Raw genomic sequence first — 23,214 nt, forward strand, 5'->3', positions numbered from 1 at the left:
ATTAAGAAAAGAATCCCATTTACAATTGCATCAAAAAGAATAAAATACCTAGGGATAAATTTAACCAAGGAGGTAAAAGGAGGTATACTTGGAAAACTATAAGGCACTGATTAAAGAAATTGAAGACAACACAAACACATGGAAATATATACCATGCTCATGGATTGGAAGAATTAATATTGTTTAAATGACCATACTACCTATGGCAATTTACAGATACATTGCAAACTCTATCAAAATACCAATGACATTTTTCACAGAACTAGAACAAATAATTCTAAAATTTGTGTGGAAACACAGCAGCCAAAACAATCTTGAGAAAGAAGAACAAAGCTGGAGTCATCACACTCCGTGATTTCAAACAACAGTACAAAGCTACAGTAATCAAAACAGTGTGGTACAAAAACAGACCCATAGATCAATGCAACAGAATAGAGAGCCCAGAAATAAGCCTACATTTATATGGTCAATCTATGACAAAGGAGACAAGAATATACAATGGGGAAGAGAGAGCTTCTTCAATAAATGGTGTTGGGAAAACTGGACAACTACATGTAAAAGAATCAAACTGGACTACTTTCTCACACCATACACAAAAATAAACTCAAAATGGATTAAAAACTTAAATGTAAGAATTTATACCATAAAACTTCTAGAAGAATACATAGGCAGAACACTCTTTGACATCAGTCTTAGCCATATTCTTTTTTTGATATGTTTCCTCAGGCAAGGAAACAAAAGCAAAAAATAAACAAATGGAACTACATCAAACCAAAAAGCTTTTGCATATTAAAGGAAACTATCAACAAAATTAAAACGCAGCCTACTAAATGAGAGAAAATGTTTGCAAATGATAGATCCAATAAGGGGTTAATATCCAAAATATACAAAGAACTCACACAACTCAACATCAAAAAAAAAAATTTAAAAGTGGACACAATATCTGAATAGATATTTTTCCAAAGAAGAAATACAGATGTCCAACAGACACAAGAAAAGATGTTCAACATCACTAATCATCAGAGAAATGCAAATCAAAACCACAATGAGATATCACCTCACAGCTGTCAGAATGGCTATTATCAAAAAGACAACAAACATTTGTGAGGATGTGGAGAAAAAGGAACCCTTGTGCACTGCTGGTAGGAATGTCAATTGGTACAGCCACTGTGGAAAACAGTATGGAGGTTCCTCAAAAAATTAAAAATAGAACTACGATACTATCCATCATATCCACTTCTGGCTATCTACTCAAAGAAAACAAAAACTCTAATTCGAGAAGATATATGCACCCCTATGTTCATTGCAGCATTATTTACATAGTCAAGATATAGAAGCAACATAAGTGTCCACTGATAAACAAATGAATAAAGATATGGTATATATAAATAATGGATAATTACTGAGCCATTAAAAAAATGAAATCTTGCCATTGCAAAACACAGATGGACCTAGAGGATATCATGCTAAGTGAAATAAGTCTGACAGAGAAAGACATGTGATTTCACTCATATGTGGAATCTAAAAAAACTGAATACACATAATAAAACAGATTCATAGATACATAGAATAAACTGATGGTTGCCAGTGGGGAGAGGAGTGGGAGGGTGAGTGAAATGGTGAGGGAGATTAAGAGGTACAAACTTCCACTTATAAAATAAATAAGCCATAGGAATATAAGGTAGAGCACAGAGAATATAGTCAATAATGTAATAACTTTGTACAATGACAGATGGAACTAGACTTATGGTGATCATTTTGTAATGTATAAAATATTGAATTATTTTGTTGTACATCTAAAACTAATATAAGAAGTCAATTATACTTCAGTTTTTTTTAAAGACAAGGAAGATTTTTAAAATCAGCTTTGTTACCAATAAACCTGATAGGGGACAATTGCTATCAAATTGGTGAGACAATTGGGCTCCCTAATACTTTGTCCCCTCATTTAGGGAGGTCTACTCCTGTAGTACCTGTGGCATATAGGAGAAGCATAGAAAGAATGCTTCCAGCTGGCAGAGTTCTGCCCTAAGACAAAGAAGAAGGGTTGAGCCATGAATGCTTAGATACTTCTCCCAAACTCATCAATCAAATTACTCAATCCCCTAGGAAAGAGTGAGCAATGGAGTGAAAAAGAGGCAAAGTACACTCCAGTGGGGATCCCTCCATATGGAACACACATCCAAAAATCAGTGCTCTCACCTCGCCCTGAAATAGTATAGTCTTTTGCAAACTTATCATCACATTATCATCAATATATCAACTATTAGCCCTCTCAGCGGAATTAAGAGTTTTTAAAAACGTTATTCAAGATTTGCTTACCCAAACTTCTTCTCAATGACTGGAAGTCAATAATAAGAAGGATTTTCTCTAAAGCAACCAATTTGACCAGGAATCATGACGAATAAACTGGTTTCCATGGGAACTTGCAAGGCCTACATTATGATAATTATTTTTTATTATTTACCATCTATAACATGAAAATGCATGGGACACTGGCTTCCTTTCTCTTTTAGAATTTTCCCTCCAGTCAGCTGTTTTCTTGGGGGAAAGATGGTGTTCACTGTTGTACTTTTAGAGCCTTCTTCTTCTCCCAGGCCTGTCTCCTAAATAATGATGATGCCTCAGCTACTTATATTTTTGTTGCAGCCACCTGCTTTTATTTATGAACAACGTGGGCAGCCGATCATTGTCAGCATGACTGCATAATATTACTCTCAAAGAGGAGGCCTCAGGTCACCGAGAAACCAGGCACAGGTTATTACACACTGTGCCTGCCACCCCACCACAATCTCAGAGCAAAGATTTATCCAGCCCACTGGAATTGGCATATATTTTATTACTGCTATCATAAAGAAACATGGCAGTCTGCTTCTTCTGGTCTATTGCTATTAGGAACTTTTCCCATTTTCATGCTTCCTTCATGAAGCTTCAAAGAAACACTGTAAAGATTTTACAAAGGTTATCTATTATAACATCACCCGGAACATCATATAGCATCCTCACCAGTTCTGACCCATTGAGTGATAAAAAGTACAGACTGAAAAACTGTCAAGAGACAGTTCAGTTTGTACCTAAGCAATGAAATGTTTAACAAAATTAAGTTCAAAATGACTTAGAAACAGAGCAAATGAATCAAAGTGGCTAAAATGTTTCTCTCATTTTTATGGATGAGTTAGTAAAAAGAAAATGATTGGACGTCATAGGAAAGCATACTTTTACTAAAGCAGAAGTTCTAAACTTAAACCTCTTAACAAATCCAGGTAGATCCAGCCCTTAATTATCATTTTTAAAGGAGTATAATTATGTTGCTAGGATTTTTACTTTCCATTTCTATATTAGCTATTCTCATTACCGTGGTCCATGAGGATAGAGACTTGACTTTGGATTTCCTAAACACTTCTACTGTTATGCTGGATTATAGCACCTTGACACAATGACACAGTGTAAGGGAAGCCCAGAGGCTCTCTTGGCAACAGGATCTGACTGGCTAACACTGGAACGTCTGCTTCCAATTCTGGTTTCCTCTGGAAGATCTCAAAAACCCATTATAGCTGGCAATGGTTTTCAGTGCCCAAGCTTACTATTCAGGGGAGAAAGAAAGTAGTATTTGTCGAGTACCTGTAATATTTTAGGTGTCTACATACTTCAGGCATTCTATCAGGCAACAAATGTTTACTGATGATTTACTGTTTGCCGGACGCTATACTGGGTACTGTAGCGGTAGTACCTCCTTAGTCATCAACCTGTAGACAGCTCAGCATTAGTCTCAGCATTGTTAGTCATTGGCAGCCCCCAGTCCTTCCTCCAGCCCTCCTCCAGCTCAGTTGTGACTTGAGCATCTTTATTCAGAGACCCTGCATTAGTTTGCTAGGGCTGCCATAACAAAGTACCACAAACTGGGTGGCTTAAACAGAAATTTATAGTCTCATAGTTCCGAAGGCTAGAAGTCCAAGATCAAGGTGTTAGCAAGATTGACTCCTTCTGAAGGCTACAAGACATTATCTGTTCCATGCCTCCCTTCTGGCTTCTGGTAGTTTGCTGGCAATCTTTGGTGTTCCTTGGCCTATAGAACCGTCATCCAGATCTCTGTCTTCATGTTCACTTGGTGTTCTCCCTGAGTGCTTGTCTGCATCCAGATTTCCCCTTCTTATAAGGACACCAGTCATAATGGAGTAGGACCACCCTAATAACCTCATTTTAACTTGATTACCTCTATAGAGACCCTATCTCCAAATAAGGTCACATTATAAGGTACTGGGAGTTAGGGCTCCAATGTGTCTATTTTTAGGGACACAATTCAACCTACAACAGCCCTCCAGAACAGAGCTTCTCACCATTTTTCCACTCTGACATGTGAATATGACACACATATGAGGAGCACACTCCTACAGGTGTGTTTTAACAAAACCCATTTAACAAAACTCAAAACCCATTGCACTCTATCTTTGCCCTCTCCCTTATCAAAAAAAATGTTGCATGAGTAATTTTTTCAAATACCGTAACATTCCATTTCACGGGCATTGTAATTAACGTGGGGCTGTATGATGTGCCAATGAGATGCACTTCGGGTTGTAAGTTATTCTTAGAATTAACAGTAACTTCATGCTTTTATCTAAGATCTCAGAATCAATCCATCAATAAATTTTATTAACTCTACCTTCAAATATATCCCAAATCTGTCCATGTCTCATTTTTTCCTCTGCTACCAGTGGTCCAGCTATTACTATGCTTTTCCTGGACTATTACCTCCCAACTCCCAGGCTATTTTAAACACAAAAACCAGAGTAATTCTTTTGAAACACAAATCAAATTATATCATTCCTCTGCTAAATATCTTCCCAAGGCTCTCCATCTAACTGAGAGTAGAATTAAAATTCTAATTCTGAAAGTAGAATTAAAAGCCTTGCAGAAGCTCCAAGACATCACATAACCTGGCCCATTTCCTCTCTCACTTTATCTCCTGAGTCTCTCCCCTCCTTACTCTGCTCCAGCTGTTGCTTAAACATGCTGGGTTCTTAACAAATATTTGCTGAATGAATGAATCAAAAACACAGAACAGAATTCAAATGACTGGGAAAAACATTTTTATACTAATTGCCCATAAATGTACCCCGATGTTTAAAAAAATTTAATCTTTAAAACCTTTAATAGTTCAGCCTCATTTCTCAGAGTTCAAATCCCATTTCTACCACTTCTAACTGTGTGATGCTGGGCACATTATTTATTCTCTCTGTGCCTTGAATTACCTCATCTGTAAAATGGATATAATGAAATTATGTACCTCGCAGGATTTTTTAAGGATTTACTGAATTAAACATAAAAACACTTCGTGTATAGCATCTGAATGCTATGTGTTAGCTATTATTGTAATTATTTTAACTATGAGAAGTCTTAACTTTGGACTGATTCAAACATTAAATGACTATATTTTTTCTAATAACTTCCCCACTCCCTGCTACTATTCCCAGTGTTAAACATTCATGGCTCTTCTGGTTTAGCTTGTAGGAGAAGCATGTGTGCCTCCTTACTGGAGCCTATACCCTGTGGTATTGGAAGGAAAGTAGATCTTATCTCCTATGTAACTCGTCTGAGTGAGGTCTGCTCATGCCTAAGCTGGTTGTCTGTCTTCTCTAAGGCTATCTGGAAGTCAGCCCCTCTCTATAGAAGGGACTCAAATTCTTGTGGAGTACCCTTTTTGGTTTTTGTTTATTAATTGAAATTAAATTCACATAATATCAATTAATCATTTTAAAGTGAACAATCCAGTGGCATTTAGTACATTCAAAATATTGTGCAATCACCACACATCTATCTAGTTCCAAAACATTTTCATCACCGAAAAGGAACTCCATATCCATTAAGCAATTACTCCCCAATTACCCTTCCTCCAGCTTCTGGCAATCAACAATCTGATTTCTGTCTCTATAGATTTACATATTCTAGATATTTCTAATAAATGGAATTATACAATATTGTGACCTATTGCGTCTGGCTTCTTTCACTTAGCATAATTTTTTGGGGTTCAACCACAATGTACTATGTATCAGTATTTCATTCCTTTTTCTGGCTGAAAAATTCTCCATTGTGTACCACAATTTGTTTATCCATATATCTACTGATGTACACTTAGATTATTTCCACATTTTGGCTCTTGTGAATAACATTTAGATGAACATGAATGCGTAACTGTTTGAGTACCTATTGTCCATTTTGGGGGGCATGTACCTAGAAGTGGAAATGCTAGGTCATATGGTGATTTTGTGTTTAGCCTTTTGAGGAACTGTCAAACTGTTTTCGACAGCAGCTGCATCATTTTACATTCCCACCAGCAATATACAAAGGTTCTAGTTTCTCCAACAACTGCTATTTTCAGGGCATTTTTAAAATTAAAGTCATACTAGTAGGTATGAAGTAGTATATCATTGTGATTTTGATTTATATTTCCCTAATGACTAAGAATGTTGAGCGACTTTTTAGGTGCTCATTGCCCATTTTTGTATCTTCTTTGATAAAATGTCTGTTTAAATCCTTTATCCATTTTTAAAAATTGGGTTGTTTACCTTTTCGTTTTTGACTTTTAAATGTTCTTTATATATTCTGGATAATAGACTCTTATCAGATATATGATTTGCAAATATTTTCTTCCACTCTACATGTTGTCTTTTCACTTTCTTGATAATGTGTTTTAATGAAAAAAGCTTTAAATTTAGGTGAAGTCCAATTTATCTATATTTTCTGTTGTTGCTCACGTGGGGTACACGTCATGATTATTCCTATACCATGGGAGACCCAGATCAACCTCTTTACTCCATCAACAGCCCTCATAACTCATGAATAAATTGCCCAACAGGTTACCCTCCATTGGGAAGGAGATATAGAGAAAGTAGCAGGCCACCTTCTGAGGTCTCTACTCAACCCAAAGGAAATTCACGTATTCCTCCATACAAGATACTGGGAATAGGGGCTGCCTTCTCTTTACCTCTCCTATACATCACTCTCTGTATCACTCTCCCAGCACTCTACCAGCCCTTTCTCCATATTTCAGCAGTCTCATGTCCTCTAGTACTTCAACATCTGGCAACTTTCAGACAGAAGAAAATAACCAGTCTCCAAATAATTGAAGAAGAGAATGTTTCAGGTACCTTCAATCTTTTAGAAGGGGAGTGGAGGGCCCCACATCAAATTCCTACCTTCAAGAGGAAGAGAGAGGGTAGATATGATTGCCATTCCATAAACTGCATTCCCTCTGTGGTAGGCAGAACAATGAGCCCCAAAGATGACCACGTCCTATCCCTGGAAACTTTGATTACATTATGTTACACAGCAAGGAGGAATTAAGGCTGCATATGGAACTAAGGTTGTTAATCAGGTAACAATAAAATTTTTAAAGAAAGATGAATCTGGATTATCCAAATGAGCCCAATGCAATCACAAGCATTCTTAAAGTGGAATAGGGAGGCAGAAGAGAAGGAAACAGAGAGATTATAGCATGAGAAGGACTCAGTCCAACACTGCTGGCTTTGAAGATGTAGGAAGAGGGCCTTGAGCTCAGACAAGGAAGCAGGTCTGGAAACCAGAAAAGGTGAGGAAATGGACCCTCCAGAAGGGAACACAGCCCTGCTGACACCTTCATTTTAGCCCAGTGAGACCCATGTCACACTTCTGACCTCCAGAACTGTGAGATAATAAATTCGTGTTGTTTTAAGCCACAAAGTTGGTGTAATTTCTTACAGTGGCAATAGGAAACAATACCTGCTCCAAATGTAACCCTCCATCTACCTTGTTGTCTCCCTCTGAGGTGATAGCAGGAGACCCGCCTCAGTAGCAGGATGAGAAGGTGGCTGTCCTCACCAACAGGCAATTCTCTAAACTTAGAATGTAGTGCCTTTACTGACCTTTATTCTCAACTGTGAGCCTTCTCCATCAAGCCCAGCACTCTTCAGCTAATGCCATCATGCTATACTGGTAATGAATTATGATACACTTCATGCTTAACGACTGAGGCCTCCAAGCAATAGAAATGGTACATAACCTTCCTGTAGTGATACTCTTAGCCAGGCACGAGCTCTTTCCTGCTGCTGACTCAACAGGCCTGGCTCAGGGCAAATACCTCGTCTATAATTCCAGAGTCAGAATCTGTCTGACTCCAAAGCCCATGCCCCAAACACCTACCCTTTACTACTTCCTAGAACCCAGATCAATAAAGCCACATAACGTAAGTCTTTTTTCAACAACTTTATATGTACAGGGAGATAAGTGAGGGACTCCATGCTCTGTCCTACTCAAGGCAGCTAATTGATCTAAAATTGATTGAACAGAGGAGCTATGGTTCATGCATTTGACAAATCATTCTTAAATTATGTGTGGGACACACTCTGAATAGTTCCATTTCTCCATGCTGTCCACCCACTGACTCTGCAAAAAAATTAAAAATAACAGATTACAAAGGAAATTATCTTGTAGTGGGAACTGACTGTAATCTCCTCTTCCAGGGCTTAAGGCTTATGGCCACTTTAGTTTTAATGTTTATACAACAGCATAGAGGGATCTTTAAAATACAAACCTTATCATTTCTTTCCTGTGTTCTCTTCACTGCCCCCAGTAAAATACTTTGAACATAATATGTAAAAAGCTCAACATTATCTGCCCCTACCTATAACTGTTCTTACTCATGGGATCATGGTGAACACTGCATTAGATAATACATACATTGCATCTGGAACAGGGTCTGCCCACAGTAAGAGGTCATGATGATGATCTCTCCAGTACACCTTGTTTCTCTCAGAGCTCCTGCTGCTCTGGCCTTTTTCTGTTACTCCTATATTCCACAGATCTTCTTCTATTGGGAACACTCTTCCCCCATCCTCCTAACCCTCTTTACCTAAATTAATTCCCAACCCATCCTGAAGAATTCCATTCAGACATCACTTCCTCAGGGCAGCCTTCTCTGGCTCTGCACAATAGACCCGACTGCCTTCCTGTGCACTCTCACAGGTCTTATTGTAACAGCTTTGTTGGGATATAGTTCACACACCATTCAATTCACACATTTAGAGTATACAACTCAATGTTTTTAATATATTCACATAATTTTGCAACCATTAGTACATTCAATTTTAAAACACCTTCATGACCCCAAACAGAAACCCTATACCCATTAATAGTCAGTCTCCCTTTCCCCTCAACCACTCTAGCCCTAGGCAAACATTAATATACTTCCGCCTCAATGGATGTGCCTATTTTGGATATTTCATATAAATAGAATCATACAATATGTGGTCTTTTGGGTCTGACTTCTTCCACTTAGCAGCATGTGTTCAAGTGTCATCCATATCAGAGTAGGTATCAGCACTTTGTTTCATTTTTTTGACGAACAGTATTCCATTGTATGGATGTACCACCATTCATCAGTTGATAGATATTTGGGTTCTTTTTCATGGAGCTTTAAATTTAATAAACAGTAACTATATATTTATGTGATTATTTCTTTAATGTCTACCTCTTATACTAGGAAATAAGCCTCTTAAAGGTAAGTATTGTCAATGCTTTTTGCTCACTACTGTGTCCCCATCATTAACAAATATTAGTTGGATGAAAGAATAAATGAATACATAAATGAATGAATGAACTACAGGAGATTGAGCAAAAAATGGGAGTTACCAAAGAGGGATGACTTTTCTTCTCAATATAGGGATCCTCCTCTCAATTCATCCAGGGAACTTTTCTCACTAACTGCCCCAACATTCTATAATTTCAACTTTGGACATAACACATGCCAGGTACTACATCAGCTTAGCCAAACTCTGGACAACTTGACTTTGCTGCTATTAGAAGCCTCCTCCAAGAAGAGCAGAATCCTGAAGAAGATATGTCCCACCTTGTCATGTGTTAAAATCAAGTGTCTACTCCACCTATACTGACCACGGGTATCTGCAAAGACTCAGACATGCACAACTGCCCATTCTACCTCCTATACAGCATGTGCTTCCCAATGTCCCAACTTCAATTCAGAAAATGTGCAAGCTGGTGGAGCTGCAAATGGTGGGAGGACAAAGCAAGTACAATTCGAGTTTCAGGCTGCCAGCTTTTCAAGCATGCTCAGTAGGTCTAGCTCTCTCTGGTTCTCTGGAGTCAAAGGAAAATGTGGCCAACTTGGAAGAATCACCACAGCCTGCTATGCTGAAAGATACATGAAAAGCAAAACCTTTGCCAGCAGAAAAGACAAAACAGACCATCCTGAGCAGTCCCTGCTGGGGACAGCAGTTTGGGTGAATGAGAGTTGTCTGCTGTCCAATGCAGACATAGTTTTAAGACAGTGATGCTTCCGTATTCTTTTTATTTGCTGAAGTTGCAACACTTCATACTTGTAATACAGACCACAGCATAACACAGTGTGTAACACAGACCAGGCACTAGTCCTAGTGATACCTAACCATGTTTGAGTGCTTCCTCTACGACACTCACAGCACTAAGCGTTGTACACTGTCCTGGCCAGATCCTCACAGTGATGCTAAGAAATAGATTTCATAATTAACCCTATCTTATAAATGAGGAAACCAAGGGATCTTAGAGGGGTTATGAACTTTGTAGCTAAGTTCGCAGCTGGTAGTAGTGGGGCTGGGACTTGATTCCAGCCAAGTTCCATGTTGTGAATCACCATGCTAAAAATGTGCTAGTCAGAAGACCCAATTCTAGCTCTAGCACTGTTACTCAACAGTTGCATGGACCATGAGTGCATGTGCCTCTGACTTTTCATTTGTAAACAAGAAAAGTAATGTCTGTTCAGTCTTACAGGGGTATGAGGATCAAGCTGACATAAATGCATTTGAGAGTACTATGAAAAGTGTGAAAACACTAGAGAAGCTGAAGGAAATGTATATAACATGATTACTATCAGGCATAAAGTCTTCACTAATTGATAATTTGCAAACTTCCCAGTGGGGTGGTAGGGAGGACCAATAGCCACATATATGATCCACGTAAATTATTAGTTTGTATGGAGTGGGTTTGCAGTTGTTAAACTTAGGGAAGAAAGAGGTAGTACTCACGGGTGCTATACGGTTCTAGTTATGTCATCTTAGCTAATCCTTATCATTTCATCCATCAGTTTTATTGCTCTCAGTCAGAGCAATAATTGTGCAATTGTATTTTCTGGTCCATTGAAGTTTAAGGATACTGTCAAGCCGTGACAAGAGGAGTCAAGTATCAGGTTTATTGAATACATAATTTAACTCTGTGGCCTGCCTTCATTTAAACTCAGAAAAAGCAAATAGAGTTGTTTATGGGCCCTGCCTGGAGTGAATCACTGACTCACCTACATATCATGTTTTGATGCCAAATATTAAATAAAAAAGGACTTCTTAAAATCTCATATATAGGCACATGCAAAAGAAGCTGAGCCATGTTTTCCTTTGTCTAAGGAGGGGTGCTGAGCAAGTTTCATGATGCTTGACACTCATAAGCTGTTGGGTCCTAGCTAATGAAAAAGGAAAGGAAAATGCACTCACATTTTAGCAGCATGTCATCTGTCTTATATTATCTCTGCTTGGCTCCTCTAGTTTTAAGGGCAGAGCCTTACCTGGTTCATCTCTAAGCCTACACTGCATCTAGAAAACAGCTTTGTATAAAATAGATATTTGGTAAATCATTAATAATTGACCAAGTTGAGTGAATAATTTTCAAAATAATAATAGTTGTCCCTATTCAATTCAATCTATTGACCATTCCCAAAACATTTTATGGTAAGCTCAGAGTCATTCTGAGATCCTGGGAGACCTTCAGAACAAGACCGTGGCACTCCAAGAATCTGTTATAGTATCTTGTGTTGCCTTGATTCATGTAAGTGGCAAGGCCCTACATTTTTGGATAGCGTCACAGTGGACCACAGAAAAGCAAAAGCCATCAGGGAACAAGAAGGCCAAGTTACAGAATATTCTGTCAGAAGAAGAGTTATATGGTGAACAAGAGCCACCCCTTAACTTAAGGCCAGCATTAAACTGGTTTATTTACAAACAGAAGTGAAGCCACTCCACTGTCCACTGGTGGGTATAGATTAATCATATACGTCCAGACAAGAAATCAGTCTGGCTTGACTAAGAGTCCCAGCTTTGGACAGCTAACACCTCTACACAATTCACGAGCACATGGCTCAGAGGCCTACACAAGCCTTCCCAGGCCACATCCTGTGGCACTGACCCTACTTATTCTAATGCTGAGTTGAGTTGAGCCAATTCGCACTCGTCCCTCCTCATTAGAATAAAGAATGCATTGATAAGACTGCTAACTTGATGACCAAAGGACAGAGTTGAAAACACCCACACCATATGTGAACCAAACCCTCGGTCTTACTTCTGTCACATTCTAGTCACCTAAACTAGCCAGGCCCCTGTGTTCAGAAACGTTCTGTGAACCCAGGCACCATCCTAAGCATCGAGTGTTCTGCAGTTACAGAGGGAAAGTAATACAGACAGATGATCCAAGAAATCCATCCAAGGATGATTAACGTTGGACTTGAATTACTGGAGCTACCTATGAGAATTACCATCAGCTGAAATTGGCTTTACAAGATGCCTACTTCAAAACTTTCAATGACTTCTCATTACCCTTAGAGTAAAATCCCAATACACTTAGCACAAACTACAGAGCCCTCTATAGTCTGGACCCCACCTCTCTCTCCTGCTTCATCTCTTGTCCTCCTCACTCCTCTTCCTACTACCCACCTCCTCCACCACCACAGACTTCTGTCTCCTGGCCTTCAAATAGCTCTTCCCTCTGCTTCATACACAAGTCCCAACTCTCTCTTGCTTGGCCAATGCCTCTTCAGGTTTCATTCTGAGTTTAGATACCCCTTCCTGAGGCTGGCCTTCCCAACCCCACCTCCACTCCTCACGAAGTGCTGTCATAACACCCTGACCTCTTGCTTTCATAGGAGCCAGCATACAATGTCAATGTCATCACACACTTTTCCAGGCCACATAAGCCTAAAGCTGCTAGAAAGCTCTTTATGATTTCTTCCCCTGTTTTCCTAGTGCCGAGCATAATGCCCTGTACTCTATAGATCCCACATAAATAATTTGTTTATCTGACTTAGATGTACATGTCAGTTTGTCCCAAATTGGCCTAACGTTTAGACAAGGAAGAGGGAAGGGTGACTGCCTCTGCACCCACAGGCACAGTAGAGATTTGCATTAATGTCGTGAGACAAGCCTCTTGCATTTGTTTAATCTCCTAAAATCCATTCCATGACCCCTTTATTGCACAATGGATACTTGGTGCCTACCAAGTCTCATCCTTTTCCTCCCTGAGTTCATACATTGGTAGGTGTTGAAATCTTTCATTCCATCCATGTGAATATAACGTCCCAACATTTAGAATCAAAGTGCTTAATCAAAAGTGGTGTTAATTATTCTGCGTATGCAGTACAGGGTCCTTAACCAGATGGAGGAGACTGAGGGTCATTTGGGAGTAATCCTCCTGTGATTTTACATTAACCTGAGGGCTCCCAGCAAACCTGCGTGCATCACCTGTGTTCTGCACAAGATAAAGTGAGGGCCAGTCATGCATCACAAACTCGGGAAAAACATCATTATTCCAGTCATTATTCCAAATAGCAAATGCTCTTGCTCAGCAAAGCATGAGTGTCCTAGTGTTACCAGCTATGTTTTTTCTCCCCATATTGTCTGGTTTCATATTAGCCATATTCAGTGCAATTTAAAAGAAATCACAGAAAACAATCCTGCACACCATTGTTTCTCATCCATGGAGACAGCCCTCTTTTTAGGTTATGATCCGTTGTCAGAGGTGCTACAGGTAACTTTTTAGTCATACTATTATGGTTAAGAACACAGCCTTGGGACTTCCCTGTTGGTGCAGTGGTTAAGAGTCCGCCTAGCAATGCAGGGGACATGGGTTCAAGCTCTGGTCTGGGAAGATCCCACATGCTGCAGGGTAACTAAACCCGTGCACCACAACTACTGAACATGCACTCTAGAGTCCACGAACCACAACTACTGAGCCCACATGAGACAACTACTGAAGCCTGTGCACCTCGAGCCCATGCTCGCAACAAGAGCAGCCACTGCAGTAAAAGCCCACACACAGCAATGAAGAGTAGTCCCCACTCGCTGCAACTAGAGAAAGCCCACATGCAGCAATGAAGACCCAATGCAGAAAAAAAAACAAAAAAGAAAGAAAGAAAAGAAAAAAGGAACACAGCCTCTGGGATCACCAAAACTTAGTTTGGACCCCAACTCTGTCTCTTACCACCAGAGAAACACTTGTACAGGTCACTTCCTTTCTCAGAGCCTGTTTCCTCGTCTATAAAATGGTGATAACAGTAAACATTTTACAATGCTGTGGTTAGCAATAAATAAAGTAATGCATATAAAATCCCTGACATAGAGCCAGGCACATTGAAAAGATGAGTATAACTGTCCCTGCCTTATGAAGTTACTGTGATGTTTAAATGACATAATCGTCCTAAACTGCTTGGCATAATGCCCAACACATACTAAACACTCAATAAATGAAATCTATCACTGCTATTGACTATACGATACCATATTACCCAAGTTTACAAGAGAATACTTTTTTAATGGAGTGAACTAAGGCAGTTCCTAGAACAATGTCATCCCTGCTTACTTTCTTTTATTAAATTTTATTTATTTTTATTTTATTTTATTTTTTTATACAGCAGGTTCTTAGTCATCAATTTTATACACATCAGTGTATACATGTCAATCCCAATCTCCCAATTCATCCCAACACCTCTGTACCCCCACTGCTTTCCCTGCTTGGTGTCCATAAGTTTGTCCTCTACATCTGTGTCTCAATTTCTGCCCTGCAAACCGGTTCACCTGAACCATTTTTCTAGGTTCCACATATATGCGTTAATATACGATATTTGTTTTTCTCTTTCTGACTTACTTCACTCTGTATGACAGTCTCTAGATCCATCCATGGCTCAACAAATGACCCAGTTTCATTCCATTTTACGGCTGAGTAATATTTCCTTGTATATATGTACACATCTTCTTTATCCATTCGTCTGTCGATGGGCATTTAGGTTGCTTCCATGACCTGGCTATTGAAAATAGTGCTGCAATGAACATTGGGGTGATGTGTCTTTCTGAATTATGGTTTTCTCAGGGTATATGCCCAGTAGTGGGATTGCTGGATCATATGGTAATTCTATTTTTAGTTTTTTAAGGAACCTGCACACTGTTCTCCATATTGGCTGTATCAATTCACATTCCCACCAACAGTGCAAGAGGGTTCCCTTTTCTCCACACCCTCCCCAGCATTTGTTGTTTGTAGATTGTCTGATGATGCCCATTCTAACTGGTGTGAGGTGATACATCATTGTAGTTTTGATTTGCCTTTCTCTAATAATTAGTGATGTTGAGCAGCGTTTCATGTGCTTCTTGGCCATCTGTATGTCTTCTTTGGAGAAATGTCTATTTAGGTCTTCTGCCCATTTTGGGATTGGGTTCTTTGTTTTGTTTTGTTTGGTTTGGTTGTTTTTTTTAATATTGAGCTGCGTGAGCTGTTTATATATCTTGGAGATTAATCCTTTGTCTGTTGATTCATTTGCAAATATTTTCTCCCATTCTGAGGGTTGCCTTTTTCTCTTGTTTATGGTTTCCTTTGCTGTGCAAAAGCATTTAAGTTTCATTAGGTCCCATTTGTTTATTTTTGTTTTTATTTCCATTACTCTAGGAGGTGGATCAAAAAAGATGTTGCTGTGATTTATGTCAAAGAGTGTTCTTCCTATGTTTTCCTCTAAGAGATTTATAGTGTCCAGTCTTACATTTAGGTCTCTTACCCATTTTAAGTTTATTTTTCTGTGTGGTGTTAATGAGTGTTCTAATTTCATTCTTTTACATGTAGCTGTCCAGTTTTGCCAGCATCACTTATTGAAGAGACTGTCTTTTCTTCATTGAACATCCTTGCCTCCCTGGTCATAGATTAGTTGACCATAGGTGCGTGGGTTCACCTCTGGGTTTTCTATCTTGTTCTATTGATCTATGTTTCTGTTTTTGTGCCAGTACCATATTGTCTTGATTACTGTAGCTTTATAGTATACTCTGAAGTCAGGGAATCTGATTCCTCCAGCTCCATTTTTTTCCCTCAAGACTGCTTTTGCTATTCGGGATCTTTTATGTCTCCATACGAATTTTAAGATTTTTTGTTCTAGTTCTGTAAGAAATGCCATTGGTAATTTGATAGGGATTGCATTGAATCTGTAGATTGCTTTGGGTAGTAGAGTCATTTTCACAATATTGATTCTTCCAATCCAAGAACATGGTATATCACTCCATCTGTTGGCATCCTCTTTAATTTCTTTCATCAGTGTCTTATAGTTTTCTGCATACAGGTCTTTTGTCTCCCTAGGTAGGTTTATTCCTAGGTATTTTATTCTTTTTGTTGCAATGGTAAATGGGAGTGTTTCCTTAATTTCTCTTTCAGATTTTTCATCATTAGTGTATAAGAATGCAAGAGATTTCTGCGCATTAATTTGTATCCTGCAACATTGCCAAATTCATTGATTAGCTCTAGTAGTTTTCTGGTGGCATATTTAGGATTCTCTATGTATAGTATCATGTCATCTGCAAACAGTTACAGTTTTACTTCCTCTTTTCCAATTTGTATTCCTTTTATTGCTTTTTCTTCTCTGATTGCTGTGGCTAGGACTTCCAAAATTATGTTGAATACTAGTGGTGAGAGTCGACATCCTTGTCTTGTTCCTGATCTTAGTGGAAATGCTTTCAGTTTTTCACCATTGAGAATGATGTTTGCTGTGGGTTCACGGTATATGACCTTTATTATGTTGAGGTAGGTTCCCTCTATGCCCATTTTCTGGAGAGTTTTTATCATAAATAGGTATTGAATTTTGTCAAAAGATTTTTCTACCTCTATTGAGATGATCATATGGTTTTTATTCTTCAATTTGTTAATATGGTGTATCACATTGATTGTTTTGTGTATATGGAACAATCCTTGCATCCCTGACATAAATCACACTTGGTCACGGTGTATGATCCTTTTAATGTGTTGTTGGATTCTGTTTGCTAGTATTTTGTTTAGGATTTTTGCATCTATATTCATCAGGGACATTGGTCTGTAATTTTCTTTTTTTGTAGTATCATTGTCTGGTTTTGGTATCAGGGTGATGGTGGCCTCATAGAATGAGTTTGGGAGTGTTCCTTCCTCTGCAATTTTTTGGAAGAGTTTGAGCAGGATGGGTGTCAGCTCTTCTCTAAATGTTTGATAGAATTCACCTGTGAAGCCATCTGGTCCTGGACTTTTGTTTGTTGGAAGATTTTTAATCACAGTTTCAATTTCATTATTGTGATTGTTCTGTTCATATTTTCTTTGTCTTCCTGGTTCAGTCTTGAAAGGTTATACCTTTCTACAAATTTGTCTATTTCTTCCAGGTTGTCCATTTTATTGGCACAGAGTTGCTTGTAGTAGTCTCTTAGGATGCTTTGTACATCTGCAGTGTCTGCTGTAACTTTTCCTTTTTCATTTCTAATTTTATTTATTTGAGCCCTCTCCCTCTTTTTCTTGATGAGTCTGGCTAATGGTTTATCAATTTTATCTTCTCAAAGAACCAGCTTTTAGTTTTTGTTTGTTTTTTTGCGGTACGTGGGCCTCTCACTGTTGTGGCTTCCCCCATTGTGGAGCACAGGCTCTGGATGCACAGGCTCAGCGGCCATGGCTCATGGGCCCAGCCACTCTGCGGCATGTGGGATCTTCCCGGACTGGGGCATGAACCCGTGTCCCCTGCATCAGCAGGCGGACTCTCAACCACTGCACCACCAGGGAAGCCCCCAGCTTTCAGTTTTATTGATCTTTGCTATTGTTTTCTTTTTTACTTCATTTATTTCTGTGCTGATCTTTATGATTTATTTCCTTATGCTAACTTTGGGTTTTGTTTGTTCTTCTTTCTCTAGTTCCTTTAGGTGTAAGGTTAGATTGTTTATTTGAGATTTTTCTTGTTTCTTGAGGTAGGCTTGTATAGCTATAAACTTCCCTCTTAGAACTCCTTTTGCTGCATCCCATAGGTTTTGGATTGTTGTGTTTTCATTGTCATTTTTCAATGGGTATTTTTTGATTTCCTCTTTGATTTCTTCAGTGATCTCTTGGTTATTTAGTAATGTATTGTTTAGCCTCCATGTGTTTGTGTTTTTTACATTTTTTCCCTGTAATTGATTTCTAATCTCATGGTGTTGTGGTCAGAAAATATGCTTGATATGATTTCAATTTTGTTAAATGTACTGAGGCTTGATTTGTGACCCAAGATGTGATCTATCCTGGAGAATGTTCCGTGTGCACTTGAGAAGGAAGTGTAATCTGCTGTTTTTGGATGGAATGTCCTATAAATATCAATTAAATCCATCTGTTCTATTGTGTCATTTAAAGCTTCTGTTTCCTTATTTATTTTCATTTTGGATGACCTTTCCATTGGTGTAAGTGAGGTGTTAAAGTCTCCCACTATTATTGTTTTACTGTCGATTTCCTCTTTTATAGCTGTTAGCAGTTGCCTTATGTATTGAGGTGCTATGTTGGGCACATATATATTTGTAATTGTTATATATTCTTCTTGGATTGATCCCCTGATTATTATATAGTGTACTTCCTTGTCTCTTGTAACATTCTTTATTTTAAAGTCTATTTTATCTGATATGAGTATTGCTACTCCAGCTTACTTTTGATTTCCATTTGCATGGAATATCTTTTCCATCCCCTCACTTTCAGTCTGAATGTGTCTCTAGGTACGAAGTGGGTCTCTTGTAGACAGCATATATATGGGTCTAGTTTTTGTATCTATTCAGCAAGCTTGTGTCTTTTGGTTGGAGCATTTAATCCATTCATATTTAGTGTAATTATTGATATGTATGTTCCTATTACCATTTTCTTAATTGTTTTGGGTTTGTTTTTGTAGGTCCTTATGTTCTCTTGTGTTTCCCATGTAGAGAAGTTCCTTTAGCATTTATTGTAGAGCTGATTTGGTAGTGGTGAATTCTCTTAACTTTTGCTTGTCTGTAAGGCTTTTGATTTCTCCATCGAATCTGAATGAGATCCTTGCCGGGTAGAGTAATCTTGGTTGTAGGTTCTTCCCTTTCATCACTCTAAGTATATCATGTCACTCCCTTCTGGCTTGTAGAGTTTCTGCTGAGAAATCAGCTGTTAACCTCATGGGGGTTCCCTTGTATGTTATTTGTCATTTTCCCTTGCTGCTTTTAATAATTTTTCTTTGTCTTTAATTTTTGTCAATTTGATTAGTATGTGTTTTGGCATGTTTTTCCTTGGGTTTATCCTGTATGGGACTCTCTATGCTTCCTGGACTTGGGTGGCTATTTCCTTTCCCATGTTAGGGAAGTGTTCAACTATAATCTCTTCAAATATTTTCTCGGGTCCTTTCTCTCTCTCTTCTCCTTCTGGGACCCCTATAATGCAAATGTTGCTGCATTTCATGTTATCTCAGAGGTCTCTTAGGCTGTCTTCATTTCTTTTCATTCTTTTTTCTTTATTCTATTCGACAGCGGTGCCTTCCACCATTCTGTCTTCCATGTCACTTATCCGTTCTTCTGCCTCAGTTATTCTGCTATTGATTCCTTCTAGTGTAGTTTTAATTTCAGTTATTATATTGTTCATCTCTGCTTGTTTGTTCTTTAATTCTTCTAGGTCTTTGTTAAACATTTCTTGCATCTTCTCGATCTTTGCCTCCATTCTTTTCCCGATGTCTTGGATCATCTTCACTATCCTTACTCTGAATTCTTTTTCTGGGAAGTTGCCTATGTCCACTTCATTTAGTTGTTTTTCTGGGGTTTTACCTTGTTCCTTCATCTGGAACATAGTCCTCTGCCTTTTCATCTTGTCTATCTTTCTATGAATGTGGTTTATGTTCCACAGGCTGCAGGATTGTAATTCTTCTTGCTTCTGCTGTCTGCCCTCTGGTGGATGAGGCTATGTAAGAGGCTTATGCAAGTTTCCTGATGGGAGGGACTGGTGGTGGGTAGAGCTGACTGTTGCTCTGGTGGGCGGAGCTCAGTAAAACTTCAATCCACTTGACTGCTGATGGGTGGGGCTGGGTTCCCTCCCTGTTGGTTGTTTGGCCTTAGGCAATGCAGCACTGGATCCTACCTGGGCTCTTTGGTGGAGCTAATGGCAGACTCTGGGAGTGCTCACACCAAGGAGTACTTCCCAGAACTTCTGCTGCCAGTGTCCTTGTCCCCACGGTGAGCCACAGCCATCCCCCACCTCTGCAGGAGACCCTCCAACACTAGCAGGTAGGTCTGGTTCAGTCTCCCTTGGCATCATTGCTCCTTCCCCTGGGTTCTGATGCGCACACTACTTTGTGTGTGCCCTCCAAGAGTGGAGTCTCTGTTTCCCCCAGTTCCGTCAGAGTCCTGCAATCAAATCCCAATAGATTTCAAAGTCTGATTCTCGAGGAATTCCTCCTCCCGTTGCCAGACTCGCAAGTTAGGAAGCCTGACGTGGGGCTCAGAACCTTCACTACAGTGGGAGGGCTTCTGTGGTATAAGTGTCCTCCAGTCTGTGAGTCACCCACCCAGCAGTTGTGGGATTTGATTTTACTGTGACTGTGCCCCTCTTACCATCTCATTGTGGCTTCTCCTTTGTCTTTGGATGTGGGGTATATTTTTGGTGAGTTCCAGTGTCTTCCTGTCAATGACTGTCCAGCAGCTAGTTGTGATTCTGGTGTTCTCACAAGAGAGAGTGAGAGCATATCCTTCTACTCTGCCATCTCGGTTCCAATCTCCATCCCTGCTTACTTTCATTCTAGTGTATTTTCTTTGGTGAGAAAGCATGGGGTGGAGTGCCAGCTCCCCCAGCAAGCCCTGGTAGACCCACAAGAATAGTACACCACAGTGTGAACTTGTCCCCCTAGGTATCATCACAGATGAAAGGATGTGAATTCATGAATCACCACTGTGGTCACACAATGAATCTTGTCTGAACCTAAAGAGATGCTAGGCTTATCTAGAGATTCGAGTCCATTGTTCCAGACTCTTGATAACCCTCCTGAAGAACTTGAAGGAAGATAAGCGAAAGTGAGATTTGACCCACAAAAGCGGATTTATTATAAGCAAAATCATATTGAAGAAATGCAAGGGGCAGAAGGGTAAACAGCACCCAAACCTGCACTGCTCATCTGATGTCCTCACTTTGCTTCTGCCGACTCCTTTGCCAGGAATACACTTTGTCACTGTTCCCTGCCTGCTCACCCCCAATATCTCCAGCTGCATAACTGTCCCCATCAGTGCAGTCCACCCTAACCTGCCCTTCCCTGACTACTCCATATTCATTAATAGCATTGCTTGAAGGGCCCTTAACTCAGTGCCTAACACGCACTTTCATATCTGCCAACAGTTCATTTGCTGACCACTTATTTTAATCACACACCACCTCAGTTTGTTATTTAATTATTCCCTTCCTCCCTCAAGAGGAATATAAGCTTCCTGTGTGTGTGTGCTGTGTCTTACTTCTCTTCCATTCTTCCCAAGTCCCCAGATAATGCATATCACTGAACGTGTGATAGGTCACACTCACTACATCTTAGTAAAGGAAAGAAAGATCACTAAATCCAACCCCCTAATATTACTGATGAGAAATATCAGATCCAGAGAAGTTAAATAACTTGTTCAAGTTCAAACATATTGTGCATATGGTTACAGAGCCAAGACTACCCCGTGATTCTCAATAATCCTGAAAGAAACTATGACAAAGAAATAGAGAAGGAACTAAGTACAAAATACACACACACACACACACACACAAACACACTACTCAGTGGAAGCCACTGGTTAGTGTAAAGGACAAATAGCCCTAGAGTCTGATTTGGCCTGGCAACTGTGAATGAATGATGAGTATGTGAATGATGCTGTGAATGAATGATGAGTAATACCCACAATTGGGTAATTGTGGCCAGAAAATGAAGACACAGCATGGAGCCAGGGAACTCCACACTTGGCAGGTTAAACTTGGCCTCTCCCTGATGTCATAGAGCTGGGAAAGGAGTGTAAAACTGTTAACTATTTGGTGTGTGGCATTCTTCTGCAAATACTTCTTCACAACCTTGGAGAACACAGAGAATTATGTTGTGCTTTGGGACAACGCAGTTTACTTCCAGCCCTTGGGCTCTGGTGGCTGGGATGTTTTATACGTCAGCAACCATTAGAAAGAGGCCGACGTCATGTTGACTTTCTCCTCTTCATGCATCTTCAGTTAACTTCTGCTGACAGAGCATATACCCATGAAAAGGGGGTCATAAAATTCAGCTCTAATTTTGCAGAGATACTAAAATATATCTTCGGGGGCAATACAGAGCCTAGTCTTAATGATGTTTACATAGGAGGATGAATAGTAAAATTTGGCTTTTCTGTGTCACTTTGAAATGGAATGATACATTATACTCAATTTTATTAGCTATTCCTTATGGGGTTTTATTACATTATAATAAGGTACACGAGGCAAACTTTACAGACAGCCTAATTGTGTCCTCCTTATTCAGTTGCAACCTAATTGTAAAATGTCATTTCCATTTCCTTGATTCCCTAGTAATTGACTCAGATTTTCCTTGGATGACTCAGATACTCCCTGGATGAAAACAAGTTCTGAAGATGAATTAATTTTTTCAGGTCACTGGGGTACAACTGAGTAATTTACTTTGAAGTATGATAGCAAATGAGTAACATGCAAGATTTTGTTTCTGCCATAGTGGCAGGCACCAATTTAGAAAGAGAGAGAGAAAATTTCTTATACTGATTATTCTTGCCTGGTTTCTGGGTTTTAAGCACAAGAAGCTTCAAACTGCCAGAAGGAGATAGAAGAAAAATTTGTTTTCCCTCCATCAGCCCCACTGATGTTTAGTACTTTTCCCTTCCTTTGGAACTACCCTTCCAATTACCATCAATATCATCAACATCATTATCTCCATCACTACCATTTGTTGAATGCTACAATGTGCCAGGCATTTAATATCCTACTTACCCTCACTCCATCTTACCCTATGAAGTAGGCATTTTTCCCATGATATAAGAAAGGAAACTGAAGCTTAGAGATGTTAAGAAGCTATCCAGAATGGCTCAGTCATTGATCCAGAACTCAAACGCAGGTCTGAACCTAGAACCTGAGGTCCTAACTGCTCCTCCTACACACACCTTCTCTCTAGCTACCCAGAAGCAC

The sequence above is a fragment of the Delphinapterus leucas genome, chromosome 3 (assembly GCF_059928025.1).
Source record: "Delphinapterus leucas isolate spDelLeu-1000000601 "Yukka" chromosome 3, BTC_Dleu_Yukka2, whole genome shotgun sequence".
Lineage (NCBI taxonomy): Eukaryota > Metazoa > Chordata > Mammalia > Artiodactyla > Monodontidae > Delphinapterus > Delphinapterus leucas.